This window comes from Ovis canadensis, chromosome 1 (genome assembly GCF_042477335.2).
Source record: "Ovis canadensis isolate MfBH-ARS-UI-01 breed Bighorn chromosome 1, ARS-UI_OviCan_v2, whole genome shotgun sequence".
Taxonomy (NCBI): Eukaryota; Metazoa; Chordata; class Mammalia; order Artiodactyla; family Bovidae; genus Ovis; species Ovis canadensis.
The window spans coordinates 184,203,034-184,217,750 of NC_091245.1; the positions used below are offsets into that span (position 1 = coordinate 184,203,034).

The 14,717-nt window shown below is 40.8% G+C and overlaps 1 protein-coding gene and 1 non-coding gene across 3 annotated transcripts in view; both read right to left on the bottom strand.

Annotated features, from left to right (window-relative positions):
* LSAMP (limbic system associated membrane protein) overlaps nt 1–14,717 on the bottom strand; it is a 703,151-nt gene that overhangs the window by 446,422 nt on the left and 242,012 nt on the right. The gene's annotated exons all lie outside the window — the stretch shown is intronic.
* TRNAK-UUU (transfer RNA lysine (anticodon UUU)) lies at nt 10,480–10,552 on the bottom strand. Its single transcript has one exon. It is a non-coding gene; the product is annotated as a tRNA-Lys (tRNA).

A 14,717-nucleotide genomic window follows, 5' to 3' on the forward strand; every position in this document is an offset into this window, starting at 1 on the left:
ATAAAGCAACAAACCCTCAAGTAAATAACTCTGAGAGGTGGTTGTTGTTGTTCAGTCACTTAGTCATGTCGGATTCTTTGTGACCCCATGAACAACTGCATACCAGGCTTCCCTGTCCTTCACTGTCTCCTGGGGTTTGCTCAAACTCATGTCCATTGAGTCAGTGATGCCATCCAGCCATCTCATCCTCTGCTCCCTCCTTCTCCTCTTGCCCTCAATCTTTCCAAGCATCAGGGGCTTTTCCAGTTCTGAGGGGTGACCCTCATCCGTTGTGGGATGTTCTCAAGGTCTATTCTCCCTGTCATTTGCAATGGAATATAAGCTGGGCCCTGGCCCCTCAAGGAAGTCTCTGTTCCCTCGTCTTCCTTGCAGTCAGTGCAACCACGAGACTAAATTCTGGTTAAGGCGATGTGAGTGAAGGTGATACACGCCACTTCCAAGTCTGCACTTTAAATTATTGATCATGCACTGCTTTGCACCTTGCCAAGAGCCTACTGCTGCAAGAAGGTGAGAAGAGGAAATGTTTCCTGGGCCAGACACGGACGCCATTTATTAAACATGCAAAACTGCCCTCATCAAGAGTGCCTGCTTCTGAGCTCTTATCCAAAAGAGAGGAATGACTCTCTTTTACATTTCTGCCACTGTCTTTTGTTTGTTTGCTTGTTGATCTTTTTTCCTAGTACATTTGCTACAGACTGTTAGCCTAAACCCTAACTAATTCAGCTACCAACCAACTAGAGAGGTGAGTTTAATTTGAGGACACTTTGAGCTGACTTTGAGGGAAATACAGGTGTAGATTGTCCAGGAGTTAGTATGGGTGTGCAATGATACATCAGTCACGAGAAACCATGGTAGATGGGGACAACTGAGTGGATTAAAGTAAAAATAATTCACTATGAAAGTGATAAATAGCAACTGAGATGTCCTTCAGTTGGTGAAAGGATATTTAACTGGAGTACATCAAGACAATGAAATATCATTTGACACTAATGGGAAATGAGCTATGAAGTCATGAAAAGACATGGAATAACCTTAAATGCACATTACTAAGTGAAAGAAACCAATGTGAAAAGGCTATATACTATATGAATCCAACTATATAATAATCTGAAAAAATAAGAAACCTCCAACATTACAAAGATGGGGAGAAGATCATGGATACAGGGCTGGCAGAGGAGAATGGATAAGAAAATTATAGAGGAAAGTTAAGGTACTCTTATGGCAGAAAGCAAAGAAGAACTGAAGAGCCTCTTGATGAAAGTGAAAGAAAAGAGTGAAAAAATTGGCTTAAAACTCAACATTCAGAAAACTAAGATCATGGCATCTGGATCCATCACTTCATGGCAAATAGATGGGGAAACAGTGGAAATAGTAACACTTTATTTTCTTGGGATCCAAAGTCACTGCAGATGGTGACTGCAGTCATGAAATTAAAAGACACTTGCTCCTTGGAAGAAAAGTTATGACCAACCTAGACAGCATATTAAAAAGTAGAGACATCACTTTGCCAACAAAGGTCCATCTAGTCAAAGCTATGGTTTTTCCAGTAGTCATGTATGGATGTGAGAGTTGGACTATAAACAAAGCTGAATGCCGAAGAATTGATGCTTTGAACTGTGGTGTTGGAGAAAACTCTCGAGAGCCCCTTGGACTGCAAGGAGATCCAACCAGTCCATTCTAAAGGAGATCAGTCCTGAATATTCATTGGAAGGACTGATGCTAAAGCTGATACTCCAATACTTTGGCCACCTGATGCAAAAAAACTGACTCATTTGAAAAGACCCTGATGCTGGAAAAGATTGAAGGCAGGAGGAGAAGGGGATGACAGAGGATGAGATGGTTGGATGGCATCACTGACACAATGGACATGAGTGTGAGTAAATTCTGAGAGTTGGCGATAGACAGGGAGGCCTGGCATGCTGCAGTCCATGGGGTCACAAAGAGTCCGACACGACTGAGCAACTGAACTGAACTGAAGGCAGCGAAAATAGTTTGTATACTATAATGATGGATACATGTCATTACATGTTTGTCTAAACTAATAGAAAGTATACCAAGAATGAACCTTAAGGTAAACTCTGGACTTTGGGTAATTCTGTATCAAGGTAAGCTCATCAACTATAACAGAAGTGCCACTCTAGCAGAGGATGGGGGAGCCATTCATGTGTGGGCACAAGAGGTACTCAGGAAATCTCTGTGCCTCTCAATTTTGCTGTCACCTAAAACCTGTTCTAGGAAAGTCTTGAAAAGCTCCAATGTTAATTTAGATACAGTGATTTTTATATGTAAAATCCACCTCAATAAATGTTTATAAAAACAAACAAAAAAGTGGAAAAGAAAGAAAATGGTGAATGACAAGATTTCTATACGGAAGAATCACAATCATGTAGCATTGCAGATAATCCAAGAAGTCATGCAGTCTATTTGCCTTCTCTATAACTGAATACATCCTACGAAATGTGAAGTACGTTTTCAGGCACTTGCTTCTGCTTCCGGAAAGTCACTGTCTCACAAAGGTGTGCATCACATATTACAGAGATCAAACATGAGAGATTTCTTCCTTAGATGGATCTGAAATTCAGCTAACCCTAGTCCCCCGTCAGTGGTTTAAGCGTTATTCTTGCAAGTGACAAAAAAGAAAAAAAAAAAAAGTCTACTCCCCCTACTACATAAGATTCCTTTAACTCTTAGTTCGTCCTGTTCTCCTTTAGTCTTGCTGTTTCAAATGAACTCCCTCAGGGTTTTTAACTTGTCTCTGACATCCAGGCCCGTTGCCATCTGGGTTACTCTGTAATGAATCTTCTTCAGTTTGATGATGTTCCTTAAATGTGCCCAGAATCGAATGTGCTACTCCAGGTATGCCCTGATGAGGACAGGGAAGAAAAGTGACATTCACTGCCCTTGCTTTGGGCACTGTACATCTTGTAATAGGGCACATGATCAAATTATCTTTTTCTTATTTTTTTTTCTGATAGCCCTGCTTTGTTATCTGAAACCAATTACTCTTCTGTCTTTTCTGAGATGGCATGAAGGTGGGAGAATCTAGAAGCCGGGAAACAGAAGAGATTTGTGTAATAATCTAATGATAAGTTGATATACAACAGACACGAGACATTGTTTAGAGAAAAAATAATAGGCATAGTAATGAATTAGATGTGAATAGTAAAAATAAAAAAGAAGGAGGGAGGAGGCAACCACACTGAAATAACTACTAGTTTAAAGCAAGAGATTTAGGAAGGAGGAGTCTGGGAAGGAGCTATTAGAAAGAAGTGAAGAAAGGGCTTCATTGATGGCTCAGTGGTAAATCATTCATCTGTCACTGCGGGAAACATGGGTTCAAGCCCTGACTTAGGAAGACCCCATGTCATAGTGGAACAACTAAGCCTGTGCACCACGGCTACTGAGCCTGTGCTCTGCTGCTAAGTCGCTTCAGTCGTGTCCGACTCTGTGCAACCCCATGGACGGCAGCCCGCCAGGCTCCGCCGTCCCTGGGATTCTCCAGGCAAGAACACTGGAGTGGGGTGCCTTTGCCTTCTCCAATGCATGAAAGTGAAAAGTGAAAGTGACGTCGCTCAGTCGTGTCCGACTCTTCGTGACCCCATGGACCGCAGCCCACCAAGCTCCTCTGTCCATGGGATTTTCCAGGCAAGAGTGCTGGAGTGGGGTGCCATCGCCTTCTCCGGAGCCTGTGCTCTAGAGCCTGGCAACCACAACTACTGAAGCCTGTGTGCCTTAGAGCCCATTTGTAGTAGAAAAAGAAACCATTGCAATGAGAAGCCTGGGCACCACAACTAGAAAGTAGCCCCCACTTGCTGCAACTAGAGAAAAGCTCACACAACAATGAAGACCCAGCCCAGAACAAAATAAATAAATAAAATTTAAAAATTAATTTAGAAAGGAAATAGGTGAAGAAGATTCTTTCAGTTCTGCTGAAAAGTTCACAGCTCGCTTTGCTTTTCATGATGGAGAAAGGAGGAAAATAAGCTACTTTGGAAATAGATCTTGTTCGGATGCAAAATGGGACAGGGAGAGGAACGCTTGCTCTTATGTACAACGGCACATGGAACCACGACGGGAGAAGAACAGATGGTTTGGTGGTTAAGATAAGCACTTAAAGTGAGGCTGTTCTTATCCTAAACTTATTCCAAACACCCAAGTTTCTTGAATCTGCAATATGACATTGGAAATATCACAATCAGGAAGCTTTCAGATGAGATTTCTGGCACTTCCTGAGGCAGTTGTATTCTCCAAGGACTGTTTTAATTAAGGCTCAGGAGATGAGTTCTCACTGCTGGTGGCTGTTGTGGTTTGAGCCCACACCTTCACCAAACAGATAAATTCATGCAGGTAATTGAGCCAAAACCCTTTACTATCAAGTCCCCAAGATTTATGGCTGTTTTTATCACCAAGCCTGTAAAGCTCCAGGAATTGTGCTTGAAAAAGCAAGGGCTTATCCTCCATGAAGTAAAGAAACTAAAGAAAGCATTTATGTGACAGAAGACTGACTAGTAGTACACAGTAAAGAACATTTAGCTTCAATGCCAGCTCTTTTAATAATGGATGACTTTGGGCAAGTTATTTGATCTTCTGAACTGTAGTTTTATGATTTGTTCATAAATGCTTACATTCCTGCACTCATTACTTCCAAATTAATTAAGTGCCTACTATGTTCTGCACAGATACTTACATAGTCTCTGCTCCAAGGAGTTTATATCTAGTGGGAAGAAGCCCAGCAGATTTCAGTTTTCTAGTCATTTGCTTTAAAATGATACCGTGTACAAAGTACTATGCTAAACAGTTTATACAGTATTTGCTTATTTTGCACAAAAATTTTATGAGGATATTTGTATCTCCAATTACAAATGGGGCAACTGAGAATTAAAAAGTTTAAATAATTCACCCTGTTAATGATTTAAATCAAGTATTTCTAATCCTGGTGATTTTGTTCCCAACCTCCATACCACACTAGTCGTATCTGCCCAGGTGCTGCTATGGGGGATGAGAGAGGACCATGGGCCACCACAGGCCATAACCCAAAGGATAGTAAAATATTTAGTACATAGGGTTTGGAAGAGGCGTTTATTTCCACAGAGGTTCAGGTGAAAGGACAGCACAATTTTAAAATGGACACAAAGCAGGTCAAGTCTTAAAATCAATCAGCATGTGAAGATGCTACCGAACAATCTGCCGATGCAAGAAAGAACAGTGGATGTGGAACCTTTGGTCCTGGTGCTCAGGAGTGGGAGGCAAGTGCGGGGAGTTGGGGAGGAGAGGGAGGAGAAGAGTGGGAATCTATCCTTCCATATAGCCACCTTTCAAGAGCAAGAGGGCCATGAGATGGTGGAAAAAGCAGACTTATCAACTAGATTTAAAACTAATGCAGGCTAATGATGCAACCATCCCAGGAGGAAATAACCCGGACCACAGTCAACATTATCACCTACGGAATGCAATGGGTCTTAAAAGGGCTTATCTGATGAGCTTTGTTTTAGAAAGTATAAAAAGAGTGGGTTTCTCCTAGATATTTGTCACCAGAACATACTCACAGTTTCACGAATTTAAAATGCTTCTTGCCACCACTGCATCTCCCTTATCCCACTGTATTCCCCACCTGCCAACAGTTTGACACAGATTTGATGAATTTGCTTCCCAATTTTACAGCACTGAGGTCTTCTCTGTACTCAGCAGTACTGCGTGGAGTTCACTGATAATCTCCCACGACCAGGTGCTTCTCTTTTAAATGGGCTGCCTCTCTTCCCGTTCTGCTTTCAATTTTAGTACCGTGTAATCAGTCTTCAGCTTTTTAACTTGACTCTGAGTGGGCTCAAATTTTTTATTGGTAGCAGCTTATGCTTCTGCCCTTGAGCCCTAGTAGCAAAAGAACTACATACATTTTAATAAAGTATCTTGCCATTCTGCCCTGTCATTTGCATACCTGTCTGTGTGCATGGGTATGCACATATATGTGCATACAAATACATATTGTGTGTAATACACACACACACACACACACACACACACACACGATTTTTCCAAAAGGAACAAAGAACCAGAGGAGGAGGTGCAGTGACAAGAGATGAAAGAAATTGAGGTTGGAACAGAAGCTAAATATGGGAAAATGTATAATAGAGGATAATTTGTCAGTCACTAAAAAAGAGAGTACTGTAACTTAGGGACATTTTGTGCTACCAAGCATTAGAAGAGGTGGACAGTTCGAGATGCTGCTTTCTTATTCCTATCATTTCTCAGAATTTGTTGTGATATGGAGCAGCAATTATGGGTTCGCAGGCATCATAACTTAAGGAGTTTTCAGGATTTCTATTTCTCAAACCGGAACTGAGGAATGAGATAAGGGATGTGGGGCCCACGTAGTTCCTACCAGAATCAAGCACCAGGGATTGGAAACAATTCTGACATGAGCGGGATGACCAGCCATTCTGTAGTCAAAAGAGTATTCAGTGGGATTCAGAAAGCATGGTTTCAGCCCTGACCCTGAGACAAAGAAATGGGAAAACAACAAAAACAATCGAAACACTTTTTTTTCTAATACTGAAATTACCAGTGTGTGTATATATATATATATATACACGTCTTCGTTTCATTTTAAGGTACTATCCTATAGAAAAAATGCAATTCAGTTCAGTTCAGTTGCTCAGTCGCGTCCAACTCTTTGTGACCCCATGAACCACATCCCATTTCATAAACAAGAAAATAGAGACTCAGCAAGTTAAATAACTGATCCAAGTTAACAAATCTGATAAACTAACAGAGGCAGGCTTCGTACCAAGAACCTCAGGATTTCTGATTGTAGCCCTCTTTGCTTTCCCCTCTCACCTCCTAGCTAACTAGGGAGGTCCACAGCCATGCCAGCTATCTTGAGCCTCCAGGGATTTGCTGGGAAAATTAGATAACTGGTCTAGATCAGTAGTTTCCAAATGTGCATACGTATGGGTACATACATGTGTGCCTATGTGCTTGAGAGAGGCAGAGCCTTTCTGAACGCAAAACCTTACACAGAGTTTGCTGGATGTAACAGACACTGGCGGAGCCATGCTAATTAAAGACTAGTGTCTCACTATCTCCATCCTCACTGTGACCCTCAAGAGATGCCAAGGAATATACAAGTTTGCAGAGAGCAGCTTGAAAACCTCTGTGTAACATTCTTTGATCAAGTGTGTGTGTGTGTGTGTGTGTGTGTGTGTGTGTGCGCGCGTGCATGTGTGTGGTCAGGGAGGCGGTGGTAAACCCAGTGACATGGTCTTTTTCTATTGTTCATCTTCAAAAGACTTTTTGGTCACAGTTTCAGAGTGTGGGAATTCATTTGAAAGATACTTATTAAGCATCTATTAAGAGCAGAGTCTTAAAAGCTAGTTTCACCTCTGTACTTGGAATTGGCAGCTGCTTCTCTTCCCAGAAGACAGTCCCATAAAGATGAGGCTGTGCAAATCCACTGCTCTTGGTTCTAGCTCCAGCTCCAATGGTAAGCTCCATGATTTCTGGAATGTCACCACTCTCTGAATGCGGCTCCTCATTTACAAAATGAGGGTGATCTCTAGGACCTCTTGCAGCTTTAACATTCTATGATATTATGCCAATTTTACGACTTCAAAAAAACAATTAGATACTTTTTTTATTTCCACAGCACTACATCCTATGGGCTGACAGTTGCCTGCCATGGATGAAATTACTTTTTAATAACTATGTATTTGGTGCTCATTTTAAATTTTTTAAGTATCCCCTTCAGGGCATAAACACGTTTCTATATCTAGCTATTTAACTGTGAGGGAGGAAAAGGCTTAAACTCATAATTTTGCATTCTAATTTTGTAGGTTAGACTTTCAGTCTGGGTGTGAAGTCTGGGCAGTAAGAACTACATTTGCGAGCTGGGCTCCTTGAGCAGAGCACAAAGGGGCTTGGGGACAAGAAGAGGAAGAAAGGTGATGTGCCCCACTTTACAGAAACTAGGGGTGGGTTCTGAGAAGGAATTTAACATCTTCCTTACCTGGGTTGCTCTTTTTTCTCATGTTTCACTGTCTCACCCATTTTCTAAACAGATCTCTGTAATTTTTCCACAAAAAATCCTCTTTTAAAAATATAAAAATTACACAAAGGGTTAAGTATTCTTTAGTATAATAGACACAATGCATGCAAATTAAAGGAACTATTAACCTAGATTCATTTTAGTGTTTATCAGGGTAACAAATACTGGAGAGGCTGACAGTAAAAAGTACTCACATAATTTGGTCACATTGTAAAACGTACAAATCTTTGGATAAGGAACTGAGATTCCAAAATCAGAATGACATTCCTGGCAATACTAGCCAAGAAAGTCTCATCACCAAATATTTATTAAGCACTTGCTTTATACCAAAACTATTTAAATTGGTCAAAAAAATAGAAATTTATCAATAGTAATCAAAAATTAGAACCAATATAAACATCCAAGTATAAGAGATTGACCTAGTATGGCTTATCAATACATTCAAATATTATAAAGCCACTGAATCTTAAAATACATAAGCCACTTAACATTAAAACATGGTGGTGGTTTAGTCACTAAGTCACATCTGACTCTTGCAACCCCAGGGACTGTAGCCCACCAGGCTGCTCTGTCCATAGGATTTCCCAGGCAAGAGTACTGGAGTGGGTTGCCACTTCCTTCTCCAGGGGATCTTCCCAATCCAGGGATCAAACCCACTTCTCCTGCATTGCAGGCAGATTCTTTACCAACTGAGCCACCAGGGAAGCCATTTGTTTAGGCTATCATGTTAAATAGAAAAGCAAATCAGAAAATGGTTTGTACATTAATACCTAAAACTATGTAAGATATCATTCATATGGTCAGCAATTTGAAAGAAATATGGAAAAGTGAAATGAGTTTTTATTAAAGTGGTGATATTGTGTGTGATCCTTTTGAAGATGGTGTTAAATGATGATATTAGAGTACCTTTGTCCAGCAACAAAAAGGGGCTGCATTCCCTAATGGCACTTTGTGTGAATGTGATAGCATTTAGCTACAGGAGAGACTTCTTAAGGTTCATGGTGATTCCAGGTCCACAATGTGGCTGCCTGAGGTCTGACCATTTGTGCCGCCAACTACATAGAAGATTATATAACCTTTTGCAAACTTTCACAGCTCTAATTCTTTCTCTAGGGGAATACTGGAAAGTGGCTCCTTTGCAGATTTCATAAATTTTCATTTTCCAACTTCCCCCTCAGTCTCTTCTGATGACTTTTCTGAAAAAAAAAAAATCCTTCTGGAAGTTTCATGCTGTAGTACTACCTGTGGGTATGATTCCCCATGTGAGGATGTCAAATTTAATTAGATTTTGCTCTCTGTTACTTAATGACTCAACTAGGCTCACAAGTCCAAGATCATAACCTCCCTAGTAGGCTGCCAAGTTAGCTATTTCAAGGAACAACTATTTGTGGTACCCTACCATAATTATTTCAAACCATGCCCAGAAAATAATAAAACTAGTAATGTTCACTTAATTATATCCTCCTTCTGAGGATACTCAAGCATTTCACAAGATTTCTTCACTCAGTCATACGTATAACACAGGCAAGAAACAGGTGAGCAATATTAAAACATACTTCTAAGGGCTTCTTTAACAAGAAAAGACATCCTCAATTACCTCCTTTTCTTATAAGAAATTTTCAGTACACTGAGCAGATTCCAATGGTATCTGACAAAAGCATAAGGAATCCAGAACTAGATAAAAATATATATATTTTTAAGGCAAACAAAGAGGCTATATTTTTCTGGGTCCAAAAACATTCTGTTCTTCTGAAAATCTTTGGAGCCTGTTCACTTTCTAGGTCTTCATTGATTACTTTGGTCTATAAAGTGCCAATAAACATGCAACCAGTAAACAACATATAACAAAAATGTCGAGATCTGAGGAAAAGCCTGATCAACTCTACAGAAGTCAAAAGGCACACAGGAAAAGGCAGCCTCATAGCCTTCCTGAGGGTCTCACACCAGCAGCCCATCTGGCTTGAAGCAACACTAATCAGATAATGATGCTCTGTGAGAGTGCTGCCAGCCCTAGAATGAACTTCTGAGTGATTCCCTGTCTTTTTTGTTCACCATTGTCTCTCAGCACTTTTGGGACAGCGTATCTTGCCTACAGTAAGTGCTTAGTATCAATCCATACTTGTTAAATAAATGAATCTACACTGCTTTTGATTTACTGATCAGACACAAAGTTTCCCCGCTGTAACTGAAACTGTGCAATAAATGGACTATGACAGTAATTTGAACAAAGAAAGTGAAAGTCGCTCAGTCATGTCCTACTCTTTGCCACCCCATGGACTATACAGTCCATGGAGTTCTCCAGGCCAGAACACTAGAGTGCGTAACCGTTCCTTTCTCCAGAGGATCTTCTTGACCCAGGGATAGAACCGGGGTCTCCTGCATTACAGGAAGATTCTTTACCAGCTGAGCTAGCAGGAAAGCCCAAAATGAGACCTTGTTACCTGAACAGGGACTTGAACCCTAGGCACTCAGATTAAAAATCTGATGCTCTACCAAATGAGCTATCCAGGCTCCCTAAGCCAGCTGTAAAGAGTATTTTGGGGAAATTCGTGATACAAATGCACCTCTACAGCTTCTCTTGCACTGCTCTTCACGTAAGTAGAACTCTTTCAACTTTCTGGCCTCAATGTAACCACTCCTTGGAGTGGTCTTACCAGATCACCCAATCTGAAGACCCATCCCTCCAGGCATAATTGCATTGCAGCATTAATCAGAATATGCATTTATACAGTGCTTTGGGGTAAACAGTTACTTCCCTCTCTTGTCTCCAAGTTGCATGTCCATTTTCTTCTTTATGTCCATCACCATAAATTAGCACAGTACCAGATTCATATCAGACGCTTAAATGAGTGCACATAACATATATTCAAAGTCCATTTTACCTTGTTTAAATTGTGTCTGAAAATACATTTTTAGACTCAGGTTTGTCTCTTAAACAGAATTTTCCCTTCTCTTCAACTTCTCCATTTTCCTTTTCCCTCTTCTCGTCATGTTAGTCACTCAGTCGTGTCCTACTCTTTGCGATTCTATGGAATGTAGCCCACCAAGCTCCTCTGCCCATGGGATTTTCTAGGCAAGAATACTAGAGTGTGTTGCCATTTCCTTCTCTGGGGATCCTTCCGACCCAGGGATCGAAACTGGGTCTCCTGCGTTGCAGGCAGATCCTTTCTCATCTGAGCCACCAGGGAAGGCTTTTCCTCTCCTCTCTCTCCTCTTATTCTATTATCATTTCACCACCCTCCTTCTTCTTCTAGTCTCTCTTCCCTGCCACCCTATTTATGAATTTTATGAATGACAGCTCACACATGGAAGATATGTTCCCACTTACTGTCTATTAGGTAATGAACAACAAAAATGAGAGTCGACTCATATTTTAAAGGGTCATAACTTTCAATCACATAATTTTGCCAAGCATTCCAACAGCTGTGATTTTAAAAGTCATCAAAATTCAGTCATGCTTGTACTGCTTCAAAATAGACTGAAGATAAAGCATTCTACTAATTTATATTAACCATATACAGAGATGTATCTAACTAAACACATGCTATATATTTGTACATAGGGAGCACAAGCTGTTTCTGTTTTGTTTTGTTTGGAGAAACTAGTCTAAGCCAGACGTAGAATGCAAAATATAGATGTGCAAGGTAAGCAAACTGTGTTAGTCATTCAGTTGTGTCCAACTCTTTGTGAGTGTACGTACTGGGTGGGGCCTGCCAGGCTTCTCCAGCCATGGAATTCTCCAGGCAAGAATACTGGAATGGATTGTCATTCCCTTCCCCAGTAGATCTTCCTGAACCAGGGATCCAACTCAGGTCTCCTGCACAACAGGCAGATTCTTTACCATCTAAGTCACCAGAGAAGACCAAGGTAAGCCAAGTTCAGTCTCAGGTGTGTCCAATTTTTTGCAATCTAATGGACTGCAGCACACCAGGCTTCTCTGTCCATCAACAACTTCCTGAGCTTGCTCAAATTCATGTCCTCGAATTGGTGATGCCATCCAACCATTTCATTCTCTGTCATCCCCTTCTCCTCCTGCCTTCAATCATGCCCAGCATCAGGGTCTCTTCCAATGAGTCAGTTCTTCGCATCAGTTGGCCAAAGTATTGGAGCTACAGCTTCAACATCAGTCCTTCCAATAAATATTCAGGACTGATTTCCTTTAGGATGGATCTCCTTGCAGTCCAAGAGACTCTCAAGAGTCTTCTCTAACCCTACAGTTCTAAAGCACCGAGTCTTTGGTGCTCAGCTTTCCATATAGTCCAAATATCACATCCATACATGACTACTGGAAAAAAACATAGCTTTGACTAGACAGACCTTTGTGGGAAATGAAATGTCTCTGATTTTTAATATGCTGTTTAGGTTGGTCATAGCTCTTCTTCCAAGGAGCAGCAGTTTTTTAATTGCATGGTTTCAGTTACCATCTGCAGTGATTTTGGAGCCCAAGAAAATAAAGTGTGTTACTGTTCTCATATTTCCCCATCTATTTGTCATGATGTGATGAGACCAGATGCCATGATCTTAGTTTTCTGAATGTCAAGCTTTAAGCCAACTTGTTCACTTTCCTCTTTCACTTTCATCAAGAAGCTTTTTAGTTCCTCTTTACTTTCTGCCATAAAGGTGGTGTCATCTGCATATCTGAGATTATTGATATTTCTCCTGGCAATCTTGATTCCAGCTTGTGCTTCTTCCAGCCCAGCGTTTCTCATGATGCACTCTGCATAGAAGTTAAATAAGCAGGGCGACAATATACAGCCTTGATGTGCTGCTTTTCCTATTTGAAACCAGTCTGTTGTTCCAGGCCCAGTTCTAACTGTTGCTTCCTGACCTGCATATAGGTTTCTCTGGTTTTTCTAATTTTCTTGAAGAGATCTCTTGTCTTTCCCATTCTATTGCTTTTTCTCTTTGCACTGATCACTGAGGAAGGCTTTCTTATCTCTCTTTGTTCTTCTTTGGAACTCTGCATTCAGATGGGTATAGTTTTCCTTTTTTCCTTGGCCTTTAGCTTCTCTTCTTGTCTCAGCTATTTGTAAGGCCTCTTCAGACAACCATTCCTTTCTTTTTTTTTTTTTTTTTTTTTTGGTGATGGTCTTGGTCACTACCTCCTGTACAATATCATGAACCTCCATCCATAGTTCTTCAGGAACTCTGTCTATCAGATCTAATCCCTTGAATCTATTTGTCACTTCCACTGCATAATTGTAAGGGATTTGATTTAGGTCATATCTGAATGGTCTAGTGATTTTCCCTACTTTTTTCGATTTAAGTCTGAATTTTAAAATAAGGAGTTTTTGATCGGAGCCACAGTCAGCTCTTGGTCCTGGTTTTGGTGATTTATACAGCTTCTCCATCTTCAGCTGCAAATAATATAATCAATCTGATTTCAGTATTGACCATCTGGTGATGTCCATTTGTAGAGTTGTATCTTGTGTTGTTGGAAGAGGGTGCTTGCTATTCCAGTGCATTCTTGCAACAAAACTCTGTTAGGCTTTGCCCTGCTTCATTTTCTACTCCAAGGCCAAACTTGTCTGTTACTCCAGGTATCTCTTGACTTCCTACTTTTGCAATCCAGTCCCCTATAATGAAAAGGACATCTTTTTTGGTGTTAGTTTTATTAGATCTTGTAAGTCATCATAGAACTGCTCAACTTCAGCTTCTTCAGATTAGTGGTTGGGGCACAGACATGCCTTACTGTGATACTGAATTGTTTGCCTTGGAAACAAACTGAGATCATTCTGTCATTTTTGTGACCGCACCTAAGTATTGCATTTCGGTGTCTTTCATTGACTATGAGGGCTACCCTATTTTTTCTTCAAAGGGATTCTTGCCCACAGTAGTAGATATAATGGTCATCTGAATTAAATTTGCCCATCCAAGTCCATTTTATTTCACTGTTTCCTAAAATGTTGATGTTCATTCTTGCCATCTCGTTTGACCACTTCCAATTTACCTCGATTCATGGACCTAACATTGCAAATTCCTATGCAATATTGTTCTTGACAACATCCAACACTACTTCCATCACCAGTCACATCCACAACTGGGTGTTATTTTCACTTTGGTTCCATCTCTTCATTATTTCTGCAGTTATTTCTCTACTCTTCTCCAGTAGCACACTGGGTACCTACTGATCTGGGCAGTTCATCTTTCAATGTCATATATTTTTGCCTTTTCATACTGTTCAGCGAATTTTCATACTGTTCAGCTAGTTTTCATACTCTTCAGAGAGTTCTGACAAAATGTGCTCCACTGGAGAAGTGAAGTGAAGTCGCTCAGTTGTGTCCGACTCTTTGTGACCCCATGGGCTATAGCCTACCAGGCTCCTCTGTCCATGGGATTTTCCAAGCAATAGTCCTGGAGTGGATTGCCATTTTCTTCTCCAGGGGATCTTCCCAACCCAGGGATCGAACCCAGGTCTCCCGCATTGTAGACAGACACTTTACCATCTGAGCCACCAGGGAAGTCCACTTCTTGCCTTGAGAACCCCATGAATAAGGTAAGCAAAGCCTGCCTTCAAAAGGAAGAAAACATTCCTGCTGGTTTCTCGAAACTTCATTTGTTTGCTTTTTTAATCCTTTTTAAGTGAGCCAGTTTTTCCCACACTCATCAAAACTTTTCTTGAAGATGGTGCAAAGTATCAGAGAAGACATCCCTTCATAAAGCATTCTGTGACAAT